The sequence below is a fragment of the Myxocyprinus asiaticus genome, chromosome 30 (assembly GCF_019703515.2).
Source record: "Myxocyprinus asiaticus isolate MX2 ecotype Aquarium Trade chromosome 30, UBuf_Myxa_2, whole genome shotgun sequence".
Taxonomy (NCBI): Eukaryota; Metazoa; Chordata; class Actinopteri; order Cypriniformes; family Catostomidae; genus Myxocyprinus; species Myxocyprinus asiaticus.
This window is the reverse complement of record NC_059373.1, coordinates 35,600,860-35,612,220: the sequence shown is the minus strand read 5'-3', so window position 1 is coordinate 35,612,220 and position 11,361 is coordinate 35,600,860.

Genomic DNA, 11,361 nt, shown 5'->3' with positions numbered 1-11,361 from the left:
CAGTGTTCAACACCTCACTCATAAAGTTCTGAACCCTCAACCAAATTCTTGGATCTTTACACATCCCAAAAATACATGTATTGTATACCCGTCTTCTGATTGGCACCACCAGCTGGTGGGGTCCAATAGAACCGATGCAAAATCTTAAATTGCATCAGACGGATCCTTGCATCTCTAGATGCAGACTTAATGCTTTTTAGGATCCTGGCCCACACTCCCTCCTCCAATGCCAGTTTTAAATCCTTCTTCCATAATCTCTTGAGAGAAGACGAAGCTCCATTCCCCAGACTCTGAATCAACAGGGAGTAATACACTGATGCTTCATGACCTTTCCCTAAAGCAGTAATCACCATTTCCAGAGTATCTGCCGCTTTAGGGGGGTGTACATTACTCCCAAAAATAGTACAGAGCAAGTGGTGCAGCTGTAAATGCCTAAAAAACTGGGATCTTGGAATCTTAAAATGTTGAAAAAAATTATCAAAAGATCTCAGTACTCCACTCTCATATAGGTCACCGAGTGTAGTAACACCCTCCCAATCCACTCTGACCAACAGAAAGGGGACTTATTAATGTGTAATTTAGGGTTCAGCCATATGCTTGAGGCAACACTTAAATAAATGTCCGAATTAAACACACTGGACACTTTCGTCCAAACCAGGTGCAGATGCGAGATAACAGGGTGTGACTTAACTTCTCTGGTTAGTTTGATAGAGAGGCTTTGCAATGGCGAAATAGGGGCAAGAAATTCCTGTTCAATACAGAACCAGGGAGGGGCTCTCTCAGGTGGAAGCGACCAATGGGCCAAATGTCTGAGACTGAATGCATAGTAATAAAACAAAATCTTGGGTAGGTCTAGCCCACCTTTGTCAATCGGCCTATGTAACTTATTGAAATGTAACCTGGGACACTTACCATTCTAAATACAGGACTTCACTATGCTATCAAATTGTTTGAAATAAGAGAGGGGGACATCTACAGGGAGAGGCTGCAGCAGGTAGTTACATTTTGGAATACAGTTCATTTTAATAACATTAACCTTCCCAATCATTGATAAATGTTATGAAGCCCACCTGCCCACATCACTCAAAAACCTTTTTATTAAAGGCTCAAAATTAACTCTGACTAAATCACTTAAATTTGCTGGGAATAAAATACCCAAATACTTAATGCTCTGTTTGGGCCACTGGAAGGCGCCCGGCTGAAAAGCCGTTACTGAGCAGTGGGCAGTCAGAGCTAAAGCTTCGGATGTAGACCAATTAACTCCGTATCACGAAAATTTAGAAAAGGAATTGATAATTCTGTGGAGGCAAGGCATAGAGGTCGGAGACGAATAATAAAATATCATCTGTGTAAAGCAAAAGCTTATCTGCCACACCTCCTGCCATCACCCCTGGAAAATCATCCTCTTTTCTTATTGCGGCTGCTAATGGTTCCAGGGCAAGACAGAACAATAATGGGGAAAGAGGGCAAACCTGATGGGTGCCCCTATCCAGAGTAAAATAATTTAATCCATTTGTTTATACCGCTGCTACAGGGTGTCTATAAAGTAACTTAATCCAACCAATAAAAGTATTCCCAAACCCATACATTTCCAAAATCTTAAAAAGATAATCCCATTCTACCATATCAAATGCCTTTTGGCGTCAAGTGAGATGGAAGCGACCGGAGACTGATCATTTGCCACTGACCACATGATATTGATGAGATGCCTGATGTTATCAGAAGAGCTGCGGCCCAGAATAAACCCCACCTGATCTGTATGTATAAGAGATGTCATAACTTAATCGGTTAGCCAAAATTTTTGCCAAAATTTTTACATCTAGCTGGATCAGGGAGATTGGATGGTAACTCTTACACTCACTTGGATCTTTGTCCTTTTTAAGAATCAGACTGATCCAGGCTTGTGTCATGGTTGGTGGAAGCTTTCCTTTCTTTAATGATTCCATATAAACTTCTAACAAAAGTGGAGCCAATTCTGTAGCATAAGATCTAAAAATTCAGCAGCAAAGCCGTCTGGCCCGGGAGCCTTGCCTGTAGGTAAGGCCTTAATTACCTCGTCAAGCTCCTCCAAGCTTATTTCAGAATCAAGAGAGTTTTTTTGCTCAGTCTTCAGTTTAGGAAGATCTAATGGTTCCACAAAGTTTCTAGTACCTTCATCAGTAGACAAAGACGTGGAACTATAAAGATCAATATAGAACTCTTTAAAAGCGTTATTAATATCAATGGCCGAGGTAAATATTTCACCATCAGCAGATTTCACTGAGGGAATGATAGAAAAAGACTCTCTGCTTTATATGTCTAGCCAAAAGCTTCCTTGCTTTGTCCCCCAGCTCAAAGTATGACTGTTTTGCTCTGAATAACCAAAGCTCAACTTTCCATGACAAAATAGTATTATATCTATATTTCAGTTGGGTCAATTCTCTGAGGCCATCAGACGACATTTGGCGCTTCAGCTCTGCTTCGGCACTTTTAATATTCCCTTCCAACTCCACGAGTTCTCGTGCTTTAGATTTTTTGATGAATGAGGCATACTGTATGATCTGACCCCTAAAAACAGCCTTAAGTGCCTCTCAAGCCACGCCCACAGAGGATACTGAGGACCAGTTGGTCTCCATATAGACATTGATTTCAGTCTTAACATTTGTTGGAAATCAGGACCAACTATATGATTTCTTTTTCTCTGTGTATGGCAACACCTCTAAACTCACAAGGGCGTGATCTTAGACTAAAATGTTTCCAATTGAGAAATCAACAACAGAGGAAATGAGGGACTTAGATATGAAAAAAAAAATCTATTCTAGAATAAATCTTATGGACTGATGAAAAAAATATATAGTCCCTACCAGATGGGTTCAAAAGTCGCCAAATATCTACAAGACCAAGATTTTTACACATCCTGTGAAGCATCGATGTTGCTCTTGGAGGCTTACACACTTTTGCTTCACTATGATCAAGGACTGAGTCCATCAATAAATTAAAGTCTCCTCCCAATATTATATCATGAGGGGTGCCAGCGGCTTGCAACATCCCTTCAACATCTATAAAAAAGCCCTGATCATCAGCATTAGGTGCGTAAATATTAGCCAAAATCAACCTTTGCCCCTGAATGTCTGCTAAAACAATAATGACTCTTCCTATTTTATCTTTAATCTGTTTGAGAAATTTGAATTGTAGATTTTTACTTAACAATGTAATGACTCCCCTACTCTTACTCGAGCCAGCACTAAAGAAAACATGTCCACCCCAGCTTGAACACGTAAGTGTCTTTTAATGTCTTCAGAGTCTGAGGATTTTGACTTCTTTGCCATGTTTAGCTCAAAGAGCAAATATGTAAATGGGTGTATCGAATCTCACCGGTTATAACATGAAAATAATTAAAAAACTAGCAAAGTGTGCAGAGCTAGTCGCTCACACGTCTGCTTCTCGTGTGGTGTCACGTGACCCCCTGTAGAATATCTTGATAAACTTGGGAATTAATTTTCCCTTGATGATAGCAAGCAGTCCAGGCCCTGAAGCAGCAAAGCAGTCCCAAATCATGATGCTCCCTCCACCGTACTTCACCATTGGGATGATGTTTTCATGTTGGTATGCGGTGCCCTTTTTTACGCCATACGTAGTGCTGCATGTTCTTCCCAAACAAGTGAAGCTTAGTTTCATGAGTCCACAAAACATTTTCCCAGTAGTGTTGTGGAGTGCATGTTCCACGTCAGCAGCTTCATGTAAATATCACACTCAAAATGTTTGAGTGCTTTTCAAAAGTCAAAGTAGCTCTAACCCACACCTTCAATCTCGTTTCATTAATTGGATGCCAGGTTTGCCAACTCCTGACTCTAATTAGCTTTTGTTGACATCATTAGCCTAGGGGTTCACATACTTTTTCTAACCTACACTGTTATTTTTTAATGATGTATTCAATATGTACAAGAAAAATACAATAATTTGTGTGTTATTGGTTAAAACAGATTGTGTTTGTTCATTATTGTAACTTAGATGAAGATCAAACCAGATTTTAAGACAAATTTCTACAAAAATGCAGGTGATTCCAAAGTGTTCACATACTTTATCTTGCCACTGTATAGTATACATATCCCAACTGACAAAGAAAACAAAAATGTCTTCAGGCTTTTGTGATTTAGATAAAGCTTTTAACCTGGTTTGGAATGAAGGTCCGGCAAACACAATTTTAAACAAAGTTGTTCAGTAATTTGTTGCTATTTGGGCTATTTATTGAAGTAATACAATGTTTACAGATAATATAACATTGGTGTAATGTGTTGTCTGGTCATGCATTGATGCACATATGTGTGTAGTAAGAACCATATGTGCCTGCCACCCATGCTCATTTGTAAAACATTAATATAAAATACAATTGTTTATTGTTAGTTCATAATGCATTAACTAATTTTAACATATACAACATGTTTTTTAATTAAAAAATTAGTATTATATGTTGAAATTAACATTAAACCAAAATAATTAATGGTGTAAAAGTATTGTTCATTGTTAGTTCATGTTAACTAATGTTAACAGATGGAACCTCATTGTAAAGTGTTACCATTTAATAGTGCTGGGTATTGATACTTCCCGATTTTATTCTGTTCCGATTCACAAGCTCTGAATTCGATTCTGCAGTTCGAATTCCCCCCACGAAAACACTTATTTTGAGTAAAGAGACCAGAAGAGACCAGACATGAGTTTACTCAAACCCAAATAAAGAAATGCAAACACACACACATAAACAACTGTGCCTATGGTTGCACAAGTAGTAATAAAACAAAGGGTAAAAAAAGAGAAAGCAATATGAAATATGTACCCAAAACAGACCTACAAAATATAGACTATATAATTGAATGTATCTGTAGATGTTAGCCAGCTACAGGCCTGGTTCCAGTTCAAAATTTCTCTGAAAATAGTGGGGGTGCTCCGTATAAAGTGGAGATGTATTGTAATTACACATTTTTAATAGATTAAATCATGTTTAAATGCTACTAAAACAATGTATAGAACAGTTTTTCATGTACAAAACATTTATTGCTTCGTTTTTTTTTTTTCACATGAAAATGACAGCAAAATGTTGCAGCTGTAGATTAGGACATACATTGATGCAGCATTTTGTGTGTTCACAAAATGCAGGGATTTTTATGTGTTTGCTGGGATTCAAGGAAATCTGCTTGCCAATTTACATTATTAATCTTCAATTGAGCAGAGGTGTGCAATTGTTTTGGTACAGGGGCCACGTCAGCCGTTAAGTAAATCCTGGAAAAGAGAAGATAAAATGTTCTGCATAATTGTATCTTTTATGCCCAGAAGTAGTAGTGCACACATGCACTCAATGAAAGAAGCACAATTTTCTGAAGTGTACTGTCACAAACTCCCTTGTGTTTGTCTCATCTCCTTCCCATTATGTTTTGTCTATTAGACTACACTTCCCATGATGCACCTGTTGATCACATTCATCTGTTCCCCATCTTTGTTCCCAGGTGTTCTGTGTTTGGTCATTACCATTGTGTGTATATATATATATGCCCTCATGTTTCCCTTAGTCTTTGTCAGTTCTTGTTAGTTTGCTTGTTTGTTAGCCTGTTAGTGTTTTATGTTATTTTAGCCAGCAAACTGCTGTTATGTTTGTTTTACCTTTTGCCCCAGTGTTTTAGTTTCATCTTATGGGGCTTTTCCACTGCACGTTACAGCTCAACTCGACTCTGCTCGCTTTTTGGGGGTTTTCCACTGTGGATAGTACCTGGTACCTGATACTATTTTATTTTTTTGTACCACCTCGGTCGAGGTTCCAAGCGAGCCAAACCGATACTAAATGTGACGTCAAAACCCTGCAGATCACTGATTGGTCAGAGAGAATCGTCACTACCAGCTTCACTGGATTTGCGACACAGAACATCAACCCGCTAGTTTTAAAGTTAGCAACAACGACAGCAATATCATTTGTCATGTGACTTTCGAATTGTAAAAAGAAATGGCTGTGCGCAAAACCACGCCGTGGTCAATAAAGGAGGTGCAGATGTTCCTCTCGTTAGTGACAAAAGAAACAAAAGTCTTTCAGGAAGTGTCTCAGCTGTTGGCCGCACACGACTATCACCGGACCTACCAACAGTGTAGGGAAAGTAAAAAAAAAAAAACTTAAAAGTGACTACAGAACCATCAAGGACCACAACAGCCGGAGTGGTTCAAACAGAACAAAGTGGAAGTGGTTCGATCAAATGGACGCTATCTATGGCAATAGACCGGCGAGCAATATGAGGGAGAGTGCCCTGGACTCGGCGTTGTTGGAGTCCACGATGGAAGATGGTACATTTTGTTACGTTAACTCTATATTCTGCTTGAAAGCTTCACTTTATTTAGTTGACCAGCTACTGGAAAGCTTGCTTCTAAAACAACCAGGCCAATTTAACTGTTACACTTGTGTAAAATCACCATGCAACAACTGTTTTTTGCAGCACAATGAGCTAGTAGCTAACAGCTAGCGGTCGTGTTATTGTTTATGGTCAGTAATGTTTGTGTCGCGTTTAAGATGATGTCACGGCAGTAGAGGCGGCGCAACTATGACGATCAGCCTATAATCCCACCCACGTTGAGGCGGCACTAAACTGCAGTGGAAAATTAAGCTCAGAAAAGTAAAGCGAGCAGAGCAGAGTTGAGTCGAACCATAACGTGCAGTGGAAAAGTGCCATTAGTTCCTTAATAGTTTCTACAATTGGATCCACACTCTCTCGTCTTTCCCATTTTCGTCACAGAAGAACCGACCAAAAAAGATGGATCCAGCAGAACAACTCGGGTGATTCACCCAAGGGTCGTCTTCCATGGAGGCTTATTGTATAAGGAACTATGGTTCCAGTGGTCTCCGAGCTCCCATCAACGGAGACTACTTTCTCCCCAGCCTCGGTGGCCCTGGAGCTTTCCTTCATCGAGCCTCCCATGGCTCCGCCTTCCGAGCCTCCAAAGGCTGTGCTCACGGCCATCTGGAAGAGGAGAATAAGGGTTCCTACTCCCCAGTCACTGCCCATGCTCACGACCACGGAGGTTGTTCACCCATCACTGCCCGTGCTTACGACCACGGAGGTCGTTCCCCAGTCACTGCCGGTGCTCCTGACCATGACAGCTCCGCCCCCAGAGTCTTTGATGTCTCCGCCCGCTCTCCCCGAGACTCCACTCCCTGCTCTCACAGTGGCTCCACCTCCGGATCCTCCTCCTGGAACTCCATTCCCTGCACCTCCTGAACCAGTCCCGGCCCTGTGGCCATCTCCCATGCCTCCTGTCCCTGCCCGGTGGCCACCTCCCAGGCCTCCTGATCGTCTGCCAATTTCATCTGTTTCCGAGGTGTTCTGTGTTTGGTCATTACCTGTGTGTGTGTGTGTGTGGCCCTCATGTTTCCCTTAGTCTTTGTCGGTTCTTGTTGGTTTGCTTGTTTTTTAGCCTGTTAGAATTTTGTTATTTTAGCCAGCAAACTGCTGTTATGTTTTACCTTTTGCCCTAGTGTTTTTGTTTCATCTTAGTTCCTTGATATAGTTTTTGCAATTGGATCCACACTCTCTCGTCTCGTCCTTTCCAGTTTCATCACATGTATACAGACTGATGGGACAATTCTGTGATTGCTTGCAGTTTTGCTGCTACTTTTCTATCATGTGTTAGTAAAACTGAATAAAGGCTGAATATAATTATAAATGTTATTAATAACTTTATTTTGTATTCAATTTAACTACATCAGGAGTCTGGTTTAATAGTAAAATATTCGAAAATTATAGATTCTAAAAGCTTATATTAATGTTGACCGCAAAGTGGACCTGTTTAATTCTGAAGACATTATCAACCTGTTTACACGCTCATGGGCCATGATGTGGGTCTCGTCAATGGTTTGTTTGGCATCTCATTCAGCACACAACTGAATAATACAGGCTGCATGACACTAATAAATGATTACTGCCAGAGTAACATTCACATACAGGTGTGAGGGACTTCAGCATTTTACAAATAACACAAAGAACAAATATTTCTCTCACTTGGTTTTGCTCGCGTGTCCCCTTCATGTGCGAATGATGCGAAGACCTACTGGGATTTTACTAAAGTTCATAATTGAAAAGGTTTGCTCGGAGTGGTTCAAACAGAAGAAAGTGGAAGTGGTTCGATCAAATGGATGTTATCTATGGCAATAGACCGGCGACCAATGGGAGGGAGAGTGCCCTGGACTCGGCGTTGTTGGAGTCCACGATGGAAGATGGTACGTTTTGTTACGTTAACTCTGTATTCTGCTTGAAAGCTTCACTTTATTTAGTTGACCAGCTACTGGAAAGCTTGCTTCTAAAACAACCGGGCCAATTTCACTGTTACACTTGTGTAAAATCACCATGCAACAACTGCTTTATGCAGCACAATGAGCTAGTAGCTAACAGCTAGCGGTCGTGTTATTGTTTATGGTCAGTAATGTTTGTGTCGCGTTTAAGATGATGTCACGGCAGTAGAGGCGGCGCAACTATGACGATCAGCCAATAATCCCACCCACGTTGAGGTGGCACTAAACTGCAGTGGAAAATTAAGCTCAGAAAAGTAAAGCGAGCAGAGTCGTGTCGAGTTGAACCGTAACGTGCAGTGGAAAAGTGCCAAATGTGTATCACAACCGTTTGGTACCATATGTTTTAATGGTACATTTGAATCTATTCTGTGGAAGCACACAGGTGAAGATGGTCAAACTTTTTTCAAAATATGACAAAATTGCAGCTTGATTGGAAATGACGCCCAATAAAAATATTCTGCTCACAAATGATATTTATCTTAAATCTTCTCTGTTTTCTACAAAAATAACTTGTCTCATATTTAATCTCAAGCATGCTCTTCACTGACACTTTTGTCGATTTGGCTAACAAGTACACAGATTTTTGACCAAAAACGTTATTTGGGGCAAAATTGTTTGTTGTGGTTGAAACGACGCCTCAACTGTGGGACAGCTGTAATAAAAAAAAAAAATGATAGAAATCTTTTTCACACAATAATGATTGAAATGGTTTATGTTTATTTCACTTATTGTTTAGACTAGCATAGTCTCTAGCATGCAATAATTTGTAGTTTTGTAATAGATTTTATTTGTTAAATATTGAAAGTCTGGGACAAGGTGGTGGTTCTCAAACTTTTTCAGCATGAGGCCCCCCTTGTATAGGGTGCATCACTTTGTGGCTCCCTCAAAGAAAATTCATGACACCAAACAATCTCAAACTTACAATTTTAATTAAACCAAACTCATATTAAATTATACAATGCTGGAACATCACTTCTGTTGGTTGGTAGCGTTATTTCTCTGATGTTTGATTACACAGAATTTATGATCAATTCTATATTTCATAAAATGGAACAGATTGTAATAAAACTGTTTTGACAGTTAGAAATAGTATTGTGTTGAAACTGATACTTTCAGAAATTTTTGTTTTGGAAAAATGCAACAAAAGTGAATAATAGTGAACATTAATTTACTATTTCCATAGTAGATGAATATTGAACATTTAATTTACATATATTTAATCAGAATTTGCATTAAACCCATTACATTTTGATGTGGTAATAATATAAGCTTTTTTAAGCACAGTAGCAAAATGTCTAGTGGCTCAGTGGTTTTGTTTGCAACTTGGACTGCGTATCTGAAGTTTTTTTGTTTTGTTTAGTTTTTTTGCCATGAAACAAATAAAAAATGTCTACTCAAAAAGAAATAGCTTTAAAATATAATTTAAAAGAAATTATGCAATTCAGGAACATCAATTTAATAACAACTACTGTACAAAACCACACAGCCTGTCTTAGTGGGAAGGGTGAGACTGTCTTTCTTTGCAGAGCTTATCAATTCAGGGTGTTACTGGTGACAGGCAAACTCTCAAGTCATCTTCCACATTAAGCCGTGCCCTGTATTTTGTCTTTATTGTTATTGAGAAAGATGTCTCACAAAGATATGTGGTTGGGAAAGGCAACAATATTCTTATGGCCTGAAAAGTAACCTCTTTGTACTCCTTTTCAACCGTGGGCCAAAATTCTGCTGGGGTCTGCTGATTAAATCTCATCCTGAGAGTGCGATCACTGGATAATTCCAAAAGTTCATCCTCAGCCTTTCCACTGAGGCCACTGACCATCACATCACAAGAAAAGGGATCTCGAACCCAGTCATATTTCTCCATGTCAGTGTCTGTGAAGTAGTGACTGAAATGTTCATTGAGTGAGGTGAGGTGAGTGGTAACGGTGTCGAGCATGAAGTCCACTCCCATAATGTTTGTGTCCAAAAATTCAGATAGATTTGGAAACATGTCAGTGATGCCTGTTTGTAGTTTATGTATCCACAGATCAATTTTTCTCCTGAATGCATTTATTTTGTCACTTGCCTCCAATATTGTGGAATAAGACCCCTGAATAGACAGATTAAGTCCGTTGAGACTTAAAAATGTCTGCAAGGTAGGCCAGTTTTGCCATCCACTGTTGGTCGGAAAAGAGTAGTGCCAGGTCAGGTTTATGTGCTTTCAAAAAGTCATGGAGCTCATGTCTCAATTCAAACACTCGCTCTAAAACTTTCCTGCGTGAGAGCCACCGCACCTCCGAATGGAACTGTAGCCGATCATGAGCTGCCCCCATCTCCGTGCCTAGTTTTGCGATGAGACGTGACTTCAGTGGTCTTGACTTAACAAAGTTCACAGCTTCTACTACTGCTTCCAACACATCATACAGGTCAGGTGCCATTGATTTTGATGCAAGTGCTTGACTATGAAGCATACAGTGAGTGGCTACGATCTTTTGATTTACGGCTTGAATTCGGGTGACAACTCCACTCTTGTGCCCTGTCATTGCTGCTGCACCATCAGTGCAAACAGACACACACTTTTCCCAGCTCAGATGTTCGTCTACCATGAAAGTGTCCAACATTTTGAAAATTTCCTCACCCATAGCTCTCCCCTCGAGTTCTTTGGAAAATAAAATATCTTCCAAAATTTTACCATCCCATGAATATCAAACGTACACTAACAACTGCACTGCACTGCTAACATCAGTGCATTCAACAAGCTGAAGCGTGAACTGCTCACACGATCGCAAAATTTCAGTCAGTTGAGATTTCACATCAAAAGAGAGGTCCTTTATCCATCTGCCTACTGTATCGTTGGACAGTGGTATGGATTTAATCTTGTTTGCGGCCTCCTCCCCGACCATCACTCTGCACATATTCACTGCTGCTGGAAGCATTAATTCCTCCCCAATCATGTGCAGATTTTTACATTTGGCTATTCGCAGGGCTGCAAGATGAGATGCTTGCTGCGCTTTCTCTGGAATTGTCGTAATGTTAGTCAGTCGTACCTTTTGCTTTACATATTGTTCTTTCTTTCTCTG